The 17,842-nt window shown below is 37.8% G+C and overlaps 2 long non-coding RNA genes across 2 annotated transcripts in view; both read left to right on the forward strand.

The window, feature by feature from the left end:
• Positions 1-1,916, forward strand: part of LOC112454354 — a 144,217-nt gene extending 142,301 nt beyond the window's left edge. The window contains exons 4-5 of the long non-coding RNA XR_003040718.1: positions 896-902; positions 1,459-1,916. This is a non-coding gene — a long non-coding RNA (uncharacterized LOC112454354). The remainder of the gene's footprint in view (positions 1-895; positions 903-1,458) is intronic.
• A 3,616-nt stretch (positions 1,917-5,532) lies between these two features.
• Positions 5,533-8,133, forward strand: LOC112454355. The gene is made up of 4 exons (XR_003040719.1): positions 5,533-5,590; positions 5,671-6,953; positions 7,444-7,651; positions 7,789-8,133. It is a non-coding gene; the product is annotated as an uncharacterized LOC112454355 (long non-coding RNA).
• The last annotated feature ends 9,709 nt before the right edge of the window (positions 8,134-17,842 follow it).

Consider the following 17,842-nt stretch of genomic DNA (forward strand, 5'->3'; position numbering starts at 1 on the left):
CCTTAATCAGGCGGTCGATCTGCTGACACGGTTCTCTGCAGAACCGGGAATGGCAAACGCGGGACGTGTTTGCAAAGGATTTTACCTACAGGCAATTAGACGGGGTTATAATTAACCCAGGCGGAGTGGTGATTATGGCATACAGACACCTACTACGCGCGCGGTACAGGCGAAGAGTCGACCAAACGTGGAATCAACGTCGTCGTATACTCTCTGATGTTTACCGAACATTCATTGGACATCGTGGAGGATTTGTTTGCATTACGGATTACAACGGTACCTACGCAAGCCCGGAACTGGCAGACGTTTCTCAGTACACGGACAGTACGGTTGACACTGCGTCCTCTTACGGAGACTTAATCTCGTGGCACCGGCGACAAATTGGCGCTGATTGGGTTGGATGATCCTGTGATTACTGTCTCCTTCTTCGAAGAGATTTCTCTAAATTCTGATAAATACTGCAGCGATAATCTCATCGCATACAAATCATTCGTTTGAATCACTCGACATTAGTTTTTCTTTACACATCTCGCATCTTTTAGGAATGGTCTATAAATCATACCAATAAAGTATTTGATTTGATAAGGCAAGCAGCTTGTAAAAGAGATGCATGGTAAAAACGTGTAAGTAATCAACTTTTACCCGTCGAAACTGCGACTCGTATATTTCTGATTAAAGTAGATTTCATGAAGCTCATCCGGTATCGATTTCTGTCTACTACTTCTACGACTTTTCTATTCAGCGGCGACATTCTGTATGTCCTATTTCTATTCAATAATCTTATCTTGCTTTAACTCGCGACTTGATTACGAATTGATCTTAATACCAACGAAACTTTTTTTTTAAGTCACCTTTATTTTTCGTGCTCGAAGTGACATTGGTATCAAGGAGCGAGAAATGAGGTAATAATTTGTTCCGTCGAAAGTTATCGATATTGCCTCTGAGATAGTTATCTATATAGATACGAAGCCTCTATAACTCCCTATATATATCCCTAAAGACTATTATCCGTATTCATGCGTAGACGATAAAGAAGAAGGAAATCCGTTACACTTTATCGATCCTTACCATCTTTCCTTTCTTCTTTAATAAAAGATCTGATTACATTATACTTCATAAAGTTACGACGCGCCATTTTTGCGTGTGCATGCGAGAGGATACGTACTTTCAATGTCTCAATTTCAATATACTGAAAACGTTACAAGTTTATCGTAATTATAAATTGAGGCAATCACAATGTGTGTATCATCCTGATATTTCACCAGAAATACAACCAAACGTAATTTTTAAATTATATATATTAAATAGATAGTTCTATTATTTTTAATAATATGTCTTAATTACTTTATTTCAATATAATTTAGAGGAGGCGCGCGGTCTCCTCTTTTATGAATATAATATAAAGAAAAAAATGTAGTTTTTTTTCTCATTAGCCTTAATCATTTTTGTGTTACAGAGAGACGTTAGCAGCTCGCGGTTTTGATTCCACGACTCGAGCGGGTTCTCCTTGCCTCAAAACACACGCGGATACGTGCGGATACGTGCACGAGAATGGGAGGAGAGAAAACGCGTGTGCTCTTTTCAGGCGAGAGACCAGCGTCGCCCTCCCACCTCTGTATAACTGACGTTTCATGAATTGGAAATGTAATTTTACCACCCAGCCGTGGCTCGCGGCGTCGTAACTGTTTGCATGATACCCAGGGCGCGAAGTAAACGAGCGCATAATTTCAGCCGCGAACACGTCCGCGGGGCCCGGCAGCCCGGGAGGTGCCAAAGAGTATATTTCGCCGTGTGCCGGGTGACAGCGCGCGTAATCGCGATCACCGTGCTTTCTACCTCAACGCGCGTTTCCCCTGAAAGATTGCTCTCGACGCTCGTCTCATCCTCGCTCACGATTATTAATCCTTCGCAAGGCAATACCGCGAGACGGGACAATAAAACTCGAAATGCTTGTCCAGTGGGGCCAAAGGCAAATATATACGCATGTGTAACGTAGGTCTAAATAATAAATGATTAAAAGTAACCAATTTTTACGATTTTATCTATTTAAAAATAATCTTTAGTAATTTATATATAAGCAAGAATACATAATGATAAACTTCTTTTATTTTTGTACAGTTGGAGCGCAATTACGCTGGTGCGAATATCGCGATCACCGTGCTTTCTACCTCAACACGCGTCTCTCTGAAAAGGCTGAAAGATTGCTCTCGACGCTCGTCTCGTCCCCGCTCACGATTATTAATCCTTCGCAAGGCAATACCACGAGACGGAACAATAAAAATCGAAATGCTTTTCCAGTGGAACTAAAGGTAAATGTACGCATGTGTAACGTAGATCTAAATAATAAATGATTAAAAGTAACCAAATGTTTGCGATTTTATATATTTAAAAACAATCTTTAGTAATTTATATATGTATAAGCAAGAGTACATTATAATAAACTTCTTTTATTTTTGTGCAGTTGGAACGCAATTACACTGGTGCGAATATCTGCGATCGGGTTCATCGCTCTATGCGGCTGCTTAAGAGTTGAGAAGCGCTCGTAATTACGAGAGCATCATCCGCAAATTAAGGCGACGATTGCTTGCTCGCAAGCACAACCGTGGACCAAGGACTACGACGAAGAGATGAAAACGAAGGAGATGAAGGTCTCCCTTGGGCAACGTATACCCGCGCGCGGCAACGCTCCCGGGCCAATAAGAGTCGTGTCTTAATTCTTTTCGCGCCTCTTTCCTGCGACGGCATTATCATAACCGACCGGCGGGATTATCTTTTATTTGGCCCCCTCTCGGAGAGCCGGTCTCGCCGGCTATCCTCATCCGGTTCACGGTGCACGGTATACGACCGCTCGTTCTCCGAACCAATTCCGTTTCCGCGCCGCTTTTTCCTCCCATTCCATTCTGCGGGCTTTCAGCGTCTCACGCCACTTAAATAAATCATATAAATACGACTGCGCGCGTTCGCCATCTTTCGCGAACGGGCGACCAACGGGCGACGGAGGGGTGCGGGACAGCAGGGCACGCGGAGGGGTCTATTCGCCGTTTTAATCTAATCTACAAGCGCATGTAAGAATATATTAAAGAAAAACTTTGCGCGCCGTGCTCAAGCAGACGTACTCGCGAAAATTATACTGTCTCGAGCGGCGGAGCGGTGCTATCGAGCAAGAACGCGTCCGAAGACGATACGAGAAGGATGTAGGGAATATCGAAGAGAGAGAGAGAGAGGGAGATACTAAGGAAGAAGAAGGCTCGGAGGAAAGTAAAGAAGCGGAAGTAGTTCTCGCAGGCCGGTTCTATATCTATCCCGCACGTTCGGGTCTGTGATGCAGACTCCTACCGGCAACAACTATCTAGACCCATACATTTATTTACATGTAATTACGTTACACCCTCGTCTCGCTTCTCGAGTGCTCGAGATCTAATAAACATGTAAGATGGTACCAACTCTCGGGGAGAACACCCCGTGTCGTTGCCGTATGTTAGAAATACGGAGATTTCGGTAACTTTTGGATATAGCTACAGCCATCTATTGTATCAATAATATAATCTTGCGGTTCCATAAATGAATACTAGATGGCAGGTCGTTTCCGCCTAGTAACTATCGCAGGCAGCCGCGCGAGCAACGCGACGCACCAAGTTCCGCTCATGCTAGCATCACGTGACAAGAAGGCGAGTGGAGGGGATGCGCAAGCACAAACGTGCAGAGAGAAAATCCCGGCCATTCTCGACTATTCGGTCAAACGTGAGACAGTTCGAGTCACGTATCGGGTATTCTGCCACTAGAATCTTTTATCGAGAACATGTTCAAGTTCTGTTCAATACTTCTCGCTTGTACCGTACCAATTATTCAAGGTATATTATTGCCCTTGTCGTTGCTCGTGTCGTTTTCAACGCTAATATCGTCTTTAATGCTTGTCTTGTATCAATCGCTCATGTTGTAATGTATTTCGGTGCCGTGAATTCTTACACGAGTCCGTAAAGATCAGTTATCATTCAAATTACGAAGAACGTGTTCGAACATGTAAACGAAGAAAGAAGAACGACATGTATTTCGGGCTCAGCCGAGCCTTTACTTGACGGTGGACATTCGAGCGATATATATTGGAAATCAAGAGCGGCCATCATTAACTTCGTTCTTTTCACGTGGCGAGACGAAATAGCCGCCATTATTCTGATTATTTGGCTCGCTTACAGCGAATGAGTTTCCCACTCTCAGTGGATGATTTTCCGTACAAATAAATGTCGGATTATCTATGATTAATTGGTGGATGCTGCAGATTCCACAATCAGGTAACATTTGGATTTATAATATCAACTATTCGGTTCTTTCGTCAGATATTTCCCTGATGAAAGTGATACTTTACAAGTGAGCACGTGTTAATTCGAATATTCGGTTACAGAATATAACGTTATTTTCCTATGATTATCCTCAAAGAAGGATTCTCACGATTAATTCTGATCAATAAGAAAAGGAGATAAATTCTTATCTCGGGACGTAAATTCAATGGAATTCCAATTAATACTTCTCATTGATGCGCATACAAGGATTAAAGTTATCCTGAAGTTATATTCCTTGTGTTTCATATATTAAGACTTATATTTCGTTTACTTTATAAAATTCTCTAGCGTTTACTGTATATAATGAACGTGAAGTTAATTCGATATATGATTACTGTTTAAAATAATACCTCGACTACTCGATACGTTCTAATAACAATTCTGAACTACGCGAACGAATAAGTTCTTTTGCTCAATTACGTTATGTAAAATTATTGTTGCGATCTTTCCGTATCTCGTTCGATTAATTCTAAGGAGATATGCTTCAATTATTCACTGCAATTATCAACGTATATGGAATAATTATATTTACTAATTGCAAGAAAGAAGTTTCAAGGTTTATCCAAGGGACAATTCCTACCAGACAGTTAAGTTATAATATTATCTAATTAGTTCCTACAGAATTCTTTTATTTATAATACTTCTCATTTTCAGATTTAACGTATTCAGAAATCTTTGGTTTCATTATTCCATATTCGTTATCTTAACATGTATTAATTGTATTATCCTCTTTATACGAGTCTTGTATTTATTATAATTGATGTGTTTGCCTCGAAGATATTCCCTTGCAAAATTTCTATAAAAGGAAGAGACCATTTATTTCATTTAATCATTCAGAATATTTAATACATTGAATATTCGTTCATACTTTCTACCTTGAATTTATTTGAAACACTTCGTAAAGAGATCTCAGACTTAACTCATTATTGGTAATAAGGTTCTGTTAAACGAAGGGAATATTTTCTTTAACATATTTTATATTATCTATGTACAATTTTGTTTATGAATACTGAGAAGGTTTTAGGGCAGTTTCCCTTCTCCTATGCAACAAATGTTGGTATTCTTTATATAGTTCTGCCCACTTTCAACTTTTCTGGATTACGCACTCATTAAATCAATTATTCTATTTCTTATTTTGAATATCGTTTCTCCTTCTCCACCATCCTTAGCTCACGCAACATACGAGGCGTGTACACCGTAATTTATTTATGACAACGTGCAGCTTCTCTCGACGATGTCCAACGTATAAAGAAGTATGTTCAAATAATCATATCTGAAAGTTTTTGACTCTACTTGAACGAGGTGACTCATGATAGTATGTTTTCTGATGCAGATATGACAAACCCGAAGATTCTTCGAGTGCGGATATTTTGTCTTGACTATGAGATTATACTCTGCATGTATTCGCAATCTCTCTCTCGCGAGTCGCTATATACGCGCCACGACGAGGGATTACGAACGCTACCGCCTAATTTGAGATGCACCTGTTACTCAAGTCTGCGCGCGGCTTAAGTGGAATCGGAAACCAGATGCGCGCCAGATAGATCGATGAAGGAGGAAGGAGAAGGATAATCCGAAAGGGGAAAGGAGAAAATACTCGTGTAACTCGTCGGCGGACTTCCAGGCAGACTGCATATGGTGAGGTGAGGCGAGACGTATTGACACACGCTCACATGAGAGATCCTGGGGTTGACTCCGCAGCGCGTAGAGATGAGAAAAAAAGAGAGAGAGAGAGAGAGAGAGAGCAGAGGAGGGAAGAAGGAAGAGCGCCATAAGACACCTCCATAGACGAGGTCGCCGTTCACGGAGTCAGGCTTACTGCAGAGGGATGGGAATCGTCCGTGAGAGAGCGGCGCTACATGCCGCGGGAGGGTGAGGTGAACGTTGGTGGCTGGATGACGGTGGTTGGAAACCGGCTGCTGCCTTATCTCCGCGTACCGAGATTGACTTCCTTTCTATCCATTCAGCCGCTCAAATGAGTTCCTTTGATAACTGTTGTGTGATCGAGTGCACTGAATACTGAAGGGTCCGTAGCCCAGCGGCGAATATTTCGCTGTCTGACGGCGCCGCGTCGCGGAAAGAAAATTTCGGTCCAAACTGGTGCGCGACGTGCCCGTATCCTTGAAGTTTTTCTTATCTCAAAAATTAATAAATGAATATATGACGATCGATTACCATTAGTTTGTGTAAACTTTGAGAACTCGTTAGAAAATATGGCGTTTTTAAATAATCTTGCCGATGCATATTTCTCGATAAATCGGAAAGTTATTATTTTTTAGCTGCGTGTTAAGATCAATCCACTTAACAATCTCGCACGCGAGCAAACGAACAACTTTGAACGTGCATAATTCGCATACGAGCACACGTTGATGCGGGATTAGATTCTTTCCGTCGACGGTACCCAAACGCGTCGCAACGTCTCCGTACGGAAGATTGCACCCTTTCCAGTCCTTAGAAGCTCTTAATTAATGGCACCGGCACACCGACATGGGGCCCTCCAACGCGCGGGGAGGGTAAGGAGAGTTTATGCTGCAGACCTGTAATCTCATGATGCCGTAAGTTATTCTAAATGCACTAGTGGGACCTACGAGATATCCTCTCGGTGTTCTCTGGGAGGTAAGTTTCGACCTTCTCCTCGCTGTTTCACGCGCCACTATGCCACCCCTTTGGTGGTCGGTAGTTAAGCACACCTGACATTCCCGTAGTACAAACAGATAATATCAGGTAGAGAGAACGTTATGGAGCTCATTTAGAAAAGAAAGATGACAAAAAAAGTAGAAAAACTTGTAAGCGAGTAACAGTGTTCCGTATTCCAAAAAAGTCGCATGCAAAACGAATTTTCCGGAACCACGGCATATTACCAAAAAACAGTAACGTATGTAAATAACGAAGCTATTACACGAAAGAGAAAGAAGAATAATCGTATCTGAATAACATTCCATTATATAACCGTTAATATTAGCAATATTTTTTACGATATAGTTACGTATCATATATGTATAATTATTTTAAATCTTTATAATAAGATAATTGCGATATGTAGTAAATCTATTCTTATAATTCAAAATCTAAGCGATATCATTGTCAAGTATTGGTACTGTTACAGTTACATGAACGCGAGGACATGGCATTGCAAAAATTCCAGAAAAGTTATAGCCTAAGGATAGTGCTCGACGTAAGTAACGAAGGAAGGACGAGGGTTGATAATTGTCGGGACACTCCGGATTTGCCCCTGGCCCCACGAGAGACCATAGATTACAAAGTCTGCCTCTTCCGTCTCCTCTATGCGAGCCTTCTTCCTGTTCTCGCTGATGGTACGTACCTAAAATGGTACCGGTCGCCCTCCTTCCCTACAACCCTTTCGCTGTTGCTTGATTTATCACGCGGCAACGACATTATTAACCCCGCGGCTAGATAAGGCATTAACACCGCTTGTCTCGTCTTGTTTCAGATATCGGCCTTTCGAGAGCCTACGGGATAAGCCTAAGAACGCCAAGGATAATTAACGTGCCGCCGTATGACTCACGCGAGCGACTGTAATACATGTAAATTTCAAGCAAGGGTTAAGCGCAAGAATGCCCTTTTTCAAGCGATAACTTGCGCCACACGCCATTCTCCTCAAGAACTCGTTACTATTATTATAACATTCTTGTATAAAGAGGCTGAAAGGGATGATAAGGGAGAATTATTAACACGGAAGAATGTAGATAATAAATGTTTGATTTATATTGCCCGTACAGGCTAATTGAAAAACGTACATACTTTTTAAAAATAAATGTGCAAATCAAGCACATATTATGATAATCGCAATAATAAATTATTCTTTATAATTGAAATTAGAAATAGCATTTTTGGATTAGTGAAGTAAAATTGCACTGTAATTTGCATTACATTTTACGCAATATATAATTCTAATTTTATTTTACATGATAAATAACAATATTTCTCATTTGCATAATAATTCAAGAAGAATATAGAGGATTATTCAATATTTTTTAGCAGAATAGAAATGAAGAATACAACAGACTAAGGAAAACAGCTTTACCTTTACATACCTATCTTTTGTACACGTACAATTTGATACTTTTCTTATCAGCCTTATCAGAAATCTGTAGGAATTATGCTTTGTTTATTTCTAATAAGTGTAATATCACATTTTTTGTCTCCGGCGATTTCGATTTTTCTTTCGTACTACACAATACATCGCGAAGATTTGAAGCGAGTAAAAAAAACTTACTGGGATCCTTCCATCTCTTCCCAAGAGGCGTCTTGCACTTTCTTGCATCTCGCACAAGCACGCCAGGAGTTTCCTCGAGTGCCTGAAACTCTCCCAGGTCTAATAATACCTTGCGTACGAATCGCGAACGATTTTACTGTTGCATGTCGGGGACACGAGAATGTTAGATCTACGCAAGAACAAGGAGCAAAAGGGAAAGAAAGAAAGAAAGAAAGCCTTCACCCTTCGCATCACGGGCGGCGGATCGAACGTCGCGTCGCGGCGTCGGCCTGTTGCGTTGCTCCTCCGTACGCATCACGATATGCGTGCGCGCTCACGCGTCGCGACGCGACACGGAAGAAGCGGTCGGGGTTGCATCAGAAATTCTGAGAGGCGTATTTACACTTCAATAAACGTTATTACTGGATGTTGCGCTGCGGCACGACGTGCTCCGTCGTCTTTTCCTCTCTCTCTTTCTCTCTCTCCGTTTGATATACATAGATACGTTTTATATTGTATGTAAGGAGAGAGAGCGGATATAGACGCGACGCTGACGCGAATTAAACATCTTTGTGGCTTTTTCTTTCTTTTTTTCTCTCTGGGGTACCAACGACGAAGGATATTGACGGGTTCGCTCCGTTTGCCTCATTGAATACAAAATACATTACTCGCCGCGTTAATACATTACTGGCCGGCGACCAAGAAATTCGACGGCGTCATGCGAATTCCCATCGGTCGGCCACGTGCCACGATCACCTTGCCGGATATTCTAAATCGTTGCGGAGACGCCGGGAACGGAAAGCTATTTCTGCGGCTCGAATGCCGGATGTTAACGCGCATTGCCGCGACCAGACGCGGAAATCAAACCTGTCGATCAAGGAGTCCTTGCTCGGAAATGGTCGGCAACGGATATTCTTCTTCCGAACGCTAGCTTCCTTGATGATTCTTGTGCTTAACGTTTTTTTGTGTAATGCGCGGAAGCACAAGATTTTCTATTGAAAAAACGGCTAAGCGACATCGATGTCGAGTGCGAAAATTCACATGTAGCACACACATATGCGATGTAAAAATCTTAATCTACTTGAATTGCATAATTATCATTTATCATTTTGTATAATAACAGTTTTACAATTTATATGCATGACTTTATTGCTTTTTTTTAAGTAGAATTTTTAAAAGAAATGCTTCATGTAGTTTTTGCGCGTCTTAGATCATGTTACTTCAAAAATCATTTTATACATTGATATTTAGAAAATGGTTAAAGCAATTTTTACCCATTACATTTGTTTCCTACAATTTTTTTGTTTTGCTTTTTCAAAAACAGAGTTCGAATTAAATTAAGTTCAAATTAAATTTTAATTGTACATATGAAATTTAAATATTCACACAGTGTAACCATTATTTAGTAGCGATTATTATCTGTATGTGATAATTGACAAGTGATTAATTTACGGATTAGGTGTCTTGCTTTAATTAGAAAAAATTATATGTACCAAGCCAAATATGCACGATTTGTAAAATATCTGGCTATTTCATAAAGAGTTTTAGAGTTTCTGCTGCGTTTCCAAGAAAATTAGGGCAATTAACATACAAATCAATAAAAACAAAAATAAAAAACTTTAAAATATCTTTTAGTTTTTATTTAAAAATTTGTAATTTAGAAAGAGTTAATATTAAGTCGAGAACGTATCTAAAATATAAATACACGAATCGCAGAAACGAATGAAATAACTGAAAGACATATGGTGTATCGATTATTTATTAATAACATAGTTTTACATAATATAGTTTTTACGAAATTAATGGAGTTGATTACTGCCTACTGTACAATATTGAATAAAATTGCGTATTTTTGATTGACTAACTGTATACGTTTTTATTAGCCATTTATTCAAATCTCATTTTTTTTATTAAGCTACACGAAGCCCACTGTTACGTAAGTATCACATTACCGGACCAAAGATGCTGCATCTTTGAATATTTCATCGCATTAACAGAACGTGGTGGACACGAATGGATCGTCTCGGTCCTGGAACGAGTGACGTCGCGACTTGTTTAATTGTTAAGTAAAATCTATATTAATAAGTTCTATATTAATCTATATTAATATGTTAATATGTTATACGATCATATGTTTTCGGATATTGCGAGAGAATCGCGGATATCTATATCTATATTCTATAATATTAATATGCCTATTCTAATGAAAAATAATAACCGTCGTAAAAGGCGAATATGTATCATTTCATTGCTCAAATTGTGAAAGATGTGTGAACGCGAAACTAAAATTAAAGCAGGAAACACAGACTTTTGCATAACGCATAATACGTAAGCATAAAGCTATTATGCACATGTGTATATATGGACCAATCAATTTTCGACGCGTGGCGCTCCCGCGACAAACTCGGCTTAAAGTTAATCGCGCCGGAGATGAAGCCGTTGCGACATCTTGATTGCATTCACTTTGCATTTGCTGGACGGTCTGGACCGCCTGGACGCGGCGGATCGACACGGGATCGACTCCAGAACAAGTGACATCGCGACACACGCTTAAATGGTAGAGAAAAACTCATATTAACTTTGCATCGCTACCATTTGCTGCAATACTTAACAATCACGCAATATAGATTTGGCGTTCATACATTGATAATCTATTTCAACGCGTACCGTATTTCGCGAATCTTGTTCGACCGATGATTTATCGCATAGATAATCGTTAAAGCGATTATATTTTCGGATATCTATTTGCAATTTCATCTTGTTTTTGTTTAACTTGTATCGTAATGTGAGATAACGACCGTCAAACAAAATATGAGGGTAGATTATTCATTGCTCGAAATGCGGGAAATACGTGATACGTGAACGTGAAATTATAAGAGTAGGGCGCAGCGTAGCGATGCTGCGTCACTTTTGGCGCGTGAAGTTTGCCGCGCGCGAGAGACGAATCGCCTCCGCCGCCACGTTCATTACGTTCTCCTTCTCTCACTTCCAGGCCGGCCGCGGCTGACACCGGGACGGACCGACTCCGGAACGAGCGGCGTCGCGGGTCGCGGCTCGTTTAACTGGTAAATATTAAGCTTGCATTCATTATATATTGCAGTACATATCTGTCGCGTACTACATATTCGGCGCTCGAGTATTGATTAATGAAAATATTTCGCGGTATTTATTCGACCGATGATGTATACCGCGCGAGCGGTCGCGAAAGTGACGATGATATTCTTTAATGTCGTTATGTCGCGAATATCGCGGATATCTGTCAAGACCATTGATACGCCTATTGCAAAATAATAATCGTAGTAAAAGGCAAGCGCATATACTTTAGTATTTCCTACTCGTAGTGCGAGAAATGCGTAATCACGAAGTTCAGAACGGTACGCGTAGTGACGCCGGTCGCCGCCGCCGCGCTGCGCTGCGCTGCGCGCTGCGCCGCTTATTTTAACGCGATAAGTTGACCGTGCGAAGGGCCTCCGCCATGTTGATTATGTTCCCCTTCCATTTCCAGAGCGCGGCGGACATGAGACGGATCGGCTGCGGAACGATGACTGGCGTCGCGACTTGTTTAATTGGTGAGTATAACATGTATTGACCTTTTCATTTAATATATATTGCGATATCTGTCGCGTGGTAATGGATTCGGCGCTCGCGGGTCTTAATAGTTCTTGAAAATACGTGTTTCGCGGCGCGGGCGCTTGTTCGGCCGATGGTGTGTCGCGCGGGCGCGCGGGCAGTCGCGAGAGTAAACGATCGTATTTTCTAATGTCGCGAAATCGCGGATATCTTTGCCAAGATTAATACGCCTATTCGCTCGAATTGCAAAATAATAATCGTAGTAATAGGCGGACATAGTATTTCCTGTTCGAAGTATGAAAATGCATAATCGCGATATCCATCGGGCATCGGCGTATCAACACTTCTGGTAAATGTTACTTTTTATTTTTTTCTAAAGATATTATAGAATCTCTCTTTTCGTTTGTGTTTATTCAGTTGCTACATTAAACCGTGTTAAAATATAAATTAGTAAAAATAAATAATTTGAAAAATTTGATTCAAGTTAATTCTAACGTAGAGACTTTTTTGCAAAGAAGTAATTTGAATTTGTATTAATCTGAATAACGAATAAAATGTTCAATGCGCGTGATAATTATTTAATCGATTCGATAATTTTTATGTTACAGAAAATATCAACGCGGGAAGAAGCATCAGCTTCGCATCGAGGGAACACGAGTGTCGCATCGAGGGAGCTGATAATCCGAGAGGATAGCCTGAGAGGAGGAGCAGGCCTGGGAGAGGCATCGGGCACCAGCGGAACAACTTTTCGGTAAATATTATTTATTTGTGTAAAAGCAACTTTTTTCCTGTTTATCCTTGAATCGCTTTATTTCACAATAATTTAGAAATAATAATTAGAAGAAAAGAAATAATTTAATATTGTATTTATCCTTGTAAAGATCCTTTTCATAAAACGTTTCATTATTTAAATTAATATTTAATTAAATAATAAAAAGTTTGATGCACATAGGAATTATGTTTCAAAACATTAGGTTTTTTGAACACCATTTTAATATGAATTTTATGTTCGTATATTACAGATACAACGTAGCTACGTGGCAGGTGTAATTCCGCTGTTGCGCATCGGGGTCGGTGAGTGATAAATTAATATATGTCTGTTGAGGTAATTGATAACTGGATTTTACCAGTTGAAATAATAATATGACGTAAGATCCCATATATATTTATTGCTATAAAATAGAAGATTTCTTTCTAGTTAATTATCTAAGTAATTATTGTAGAATCAATCAATTTTACTTTATTTAAAAATAATTTTGAATTAATATATTATATGAAAAATAATTTTAATAATTTGTAAAGTACAAAGAGATATTTTTATTAATTCTAATTGTGTTGGAAAAATATTATCCCTTTCGGATCTTACGTCATTCATCTGAATTTCTTATATCTGCATGCTTTTGAAATGAGAATTCAGCAACGAACCGTTCGAATCAATGAGAATATGCATATGGGCCTTAGATTCTAACGAATGCCGAATGGCGTGTCTAATAATTTTTATTTATTTATTTTTAAATTATACAGTTTCATTATTTATATAAAGTTTATATTTGAAAGTTAAATATAAATTTCATAATCGTGGATCGAATTTTTTCGAATCAAAACACAAGTCGAGATAAAGGTTTCTTTCAAATTGTTTCCAATCTGATACGTTTATTTGTTAATTACTCGATACATATTTTAATACGAACAAACGCGCGTAAAGTATAAATGAGCAATTAATTTGTATACTTATAGTAGAATTATTATTATTATTACTGTTAATTGTTAATTTTGTATGTTATTGATTTAATTAATGTGATGGCCCTTTTGCGACGCGTTCGTGTTTCGCGCATCACAAAAGCGTAAAATCTTACGCTTATTGTCGGCGATGATTAGCCGGCAGCAAAAGGAGTATTTCTCCTTGTCGATTTCTGGCTATATAAAGCTAGGATATGGCCAAGTGTTACAAAAGGTGAGTCTACTCTGGCCAGAAGAAAGAAGACGAAGAGGATCGTACTAGGTAGGTTGGTGCAGTGCAACACCAATCGAGTTTTTAAAAATACATAACGGTATAGCCTATATATAACATAAGCCTATAAAGTTTCTTTTTGTATACGTGCAATTGTACATAAAAAAAAAAGTATTATTTGCAAGAAAATAGATTTCTTTGAATTTAGTTTCCTTAATTCAAAGAAGTATTAAATAGATTAAGAAAACGTTTTTCTGAGTTTAAAACATTTTCTCGAATCTACCTAATATACTTATTTGAATTGAGGAAACTAAATTCAAAGAAATCTATTTTCTTGCAAATAATAAATTTTTTCAGTGCACGTAATCCGACGGAAAAAGATGCCGTTTCTATTTTATCTAATTAAATCTCTATCCCGCATGAACTCTTAATAAAACTTCTAAACGATCTCAATTTAAAACTAAATTTACGCACGCTTTTTGCGGGTAACTGCAAGCGTAATTATATAAATATACTAGATAAAGATACGGGTAGGTAGGAATACGGATAAAAATTAGATAAAAATCGGGTAGGTAGAAAAACAAATAAGTAAAGACACGGGTAGGTAAGAATATGAGGGTATGGTTTTCGACAATAGAAGGAAACTTCATTAATATAATTGTTGCATGGAAGGCGCTCATACCACAGAGGTTAAGATTTTTTTCTCCGTGCAGAAGAACGAAAATCAAAGAAAGAAACTTGGTGGAACAAGAATAAAGACAGATTTGCCAAAGAAGTCAAGAGAAATCCTTCGACGAGGCATCGCAATAGAGAAGATAACATAGAAGATCGAAGACCGAAAAAATAAGAAGACCGAAGAAATAAATAGAACAAGAAGAAAGAGAAGTGTGTTCAAGGAGAGAATCAAAGAAGAAAAGAAAAAACGGCCGGAAATGAACGGAGAAACAAAGTGAAAGGATATCGAAGATAGAAATTACGGTGCTGAAATTATGAAATAATTATGGGGAAAGAAGGATTACAGAAAGACATTGCTGAAAAGAAATCAAGAGAAATCCTTCGACGAGGCACGCAATAGAGAAGATAACATAAAAGATCGAAGACCGAAGAAATAAATAAAACAAGAAGATAGAGAAGTGTGCTGAAGGAGGGAATCAAAGAAGAAAAGTGAAAACGACCGAAAAGTATGAACGGAAAAGCAAAGTGAAAGGAATGTCGAATAGATATATAAATTACGGCGATGAAATATTTATCGAGGAAGAATCGAAAGAAAAGAAAAGGATAATAATGAGGAAAGAAGGATTACAGAAAGACATTGCTGAAAAGGAATCAAGAGAAATCTTTCGGCGAGACATCACGATAGAGGAGACAATGCAACGAAGAAGAAAGATCAAAGGAAAAAATGTAACAAGAAAAAAGAGATGTTTATCGAAGAAAATTCGAGGAAAAAGCCATGTAAAACAGTCTGTAAAAAGGATAATCGAAGAAGCAAGGTCAAAGCAGTATAGAAGATGGAAATTGCGATAGAGAAATTACGAAAAGTTTGTCGAAAATGTGTCGAAAAAAGCAGAAAGAGTAACGATAGAGGAAGAAGGATCAAAAGAAATTTTTCGTTGAGGCATCGCGATAGAGGAAACAACAATGAGTGTGCTTGATCAATCATCTCCGTGGAAGGTCCAGGATGTCGCAAACTTCATGAATCAAGAATCGTTGATGCTACGAATCAATATGTAGAACTGTCATTATCATTACAGAGGAAGAACGAAGACCAAATAGAAGAACGAAGACTAAAGGAACAAGAAAAACAAGAGGAATTTATCGAAGAAGAATTGATAAAGGAAAGAAGGGACTGCAATCAGAAAAAAAAATGAAAAAACGAGGTAAAAACAGCTTCGAAAATAAAAATTACTGAAAATGATCAAAAGGATTTTGTCGGCAAGAAATCTTTCGTCGAGGCATCGCGATAGAGGAAACAACAATGAGTATGCTTGATCAATCATCTCCGCCGAGGTCCAGCATGTCGCAAACTTCATGAATCAAGAATTGTTGATGCTACGAATCAATATGTAGGAACTGTCATTATCATCACAGAGGAAGAACGAAGACTAAAGAAACAAGAGAAATTTATCGAAGAAGAATCGATAAAGGAAAGAAGAAACCGCAATTTCAGAAAAAGAAATAAAAAGACGAGAAAACTGCTTCAAAAATGGAAATTACTGAAAATGATCAGAAGGATTTTGTCAGCAAGGATTACAAGAAAATGGGAGAAATTGACGCTGGAAGATGGAACAAGAAAGGAAGTCGTTGATGGGGAATCAAAAAGCATCTGTCTATGAGGAATCGTGAAAAATGAAACAAAATAATAATTGAAAAAAAGGATATTGGAGAAGCACGTGAAAGAAGAATCAACAAGAATCTGTCGATGAAAAATCACGCGCGTAATGAAGAACAAAATAATAACAAAGGAGAGAAACAAGGAAGAAAATTGTCGAAGAAAAATAAAAAGGAATTCCTTAACGGAGTATAATGTATACAATATATTAAAATATTTATTATGTAAAATATTATTTTGATGTAAAACCATTATGCATACGATATTAAACTTGTAATGTATTGTAATTGTGTAATGTAATTGCGTAATACAATGTCAAATTTAGATGGATGCTATCAAAATCCTATAATTCAGGTATAATTAAGTACATTAAATAAAAGTAAATTAAATTTAGAAATTAAATCTCTATTAATGTTATTGCTATCAAGAATTTTATATTAATAAAAAAATAGATACACTGCAATGTAAGAATGTAATGTTGTTTGCCTTTGAGTTATTATTCAGAAATTATCCTTTCAAAAAAACATTCAATACATATAACAAATATGATATGACTGCATCTATCTATATGACACAAAATCGATATAACGCGTATAATAACACAAAAATCTTTAAATTGATACGTTTGATTGGTTTCAAAATTTTTATTTTAAAAAATGTTTTATATTTAATAGTACGTGTTTAATAGTACAATTTCTCAATACTAAAAGTGATTGTTAATAAACTTGGACAGCTTTTTACCAAATAAAACTTTTTTAAAAATCTTAAAGTATATATCAAAAGTATACAGTTTCGATTAAAAAATTTCAACTGTAAAGGTTTTTATTATAAATAATTTTAGCGAAACAGCCTATATTAAAAAGAATAAAAATCATGAATTTTGTTCTATTGTACGCATTTTGAATGTTTTCGTCCGCAATTTATCATTAGCTAGATATCTGAAATGTACAAGCAACATGTAATATATTTCCTATCCTTCTTCTTCTTCTTCTATTTTGTATGTTGTGTTGTATTATATTATATATTTTTTAACGCGTAAAATAAATTGTATCTTACATGTAAATTGTACGATAAAAAAATAACAAAAAGCAAAAAAGCATACACTCAAAGAAAAGAGGACCGTTGATTGTAATCAGCGGGGGTGGTGGAGGGCCTCTATAGGTCAGTCCGTTTTTACCGAATTAAACTTTATTTGAATTCTTAAGTAAAAAACATATAATTTATACAGGAAAATTACAAATTTAGTCGAAGTTTCTACCGTAATTACATTCGGTCAAAACGGAAAGCCTCAAAAGTTAAAATCGCTTGTACATCTTTCTGCAACAAATGTTTAAGTAATTTAATAAGAATTTCATGAAACGTCCGTGCGTAATGCTGAGTGTAATATTAGAGGTATGCACTTGACGCTTTCTTTACATTTTTAAAAATTATTTTTTAGT

The sequence above is a fragment of the Temnothorax curvispinosus genome, unplaced genomic scaffold (genome assembly GCF_003070985.1).
Source record: "Temnothorax curvispinosus isolate PA1 unplaced genomic scaffold, ASM307098v1 QBEX01005011.1, whole genome shotgun sequence".
Lineage (NCBI taxonomy): Eukaryota > Metazoa > Arthropoda > Insecta > Hymenoptera > Formicidae > Temnothorax > Temnothorax curvispinosus.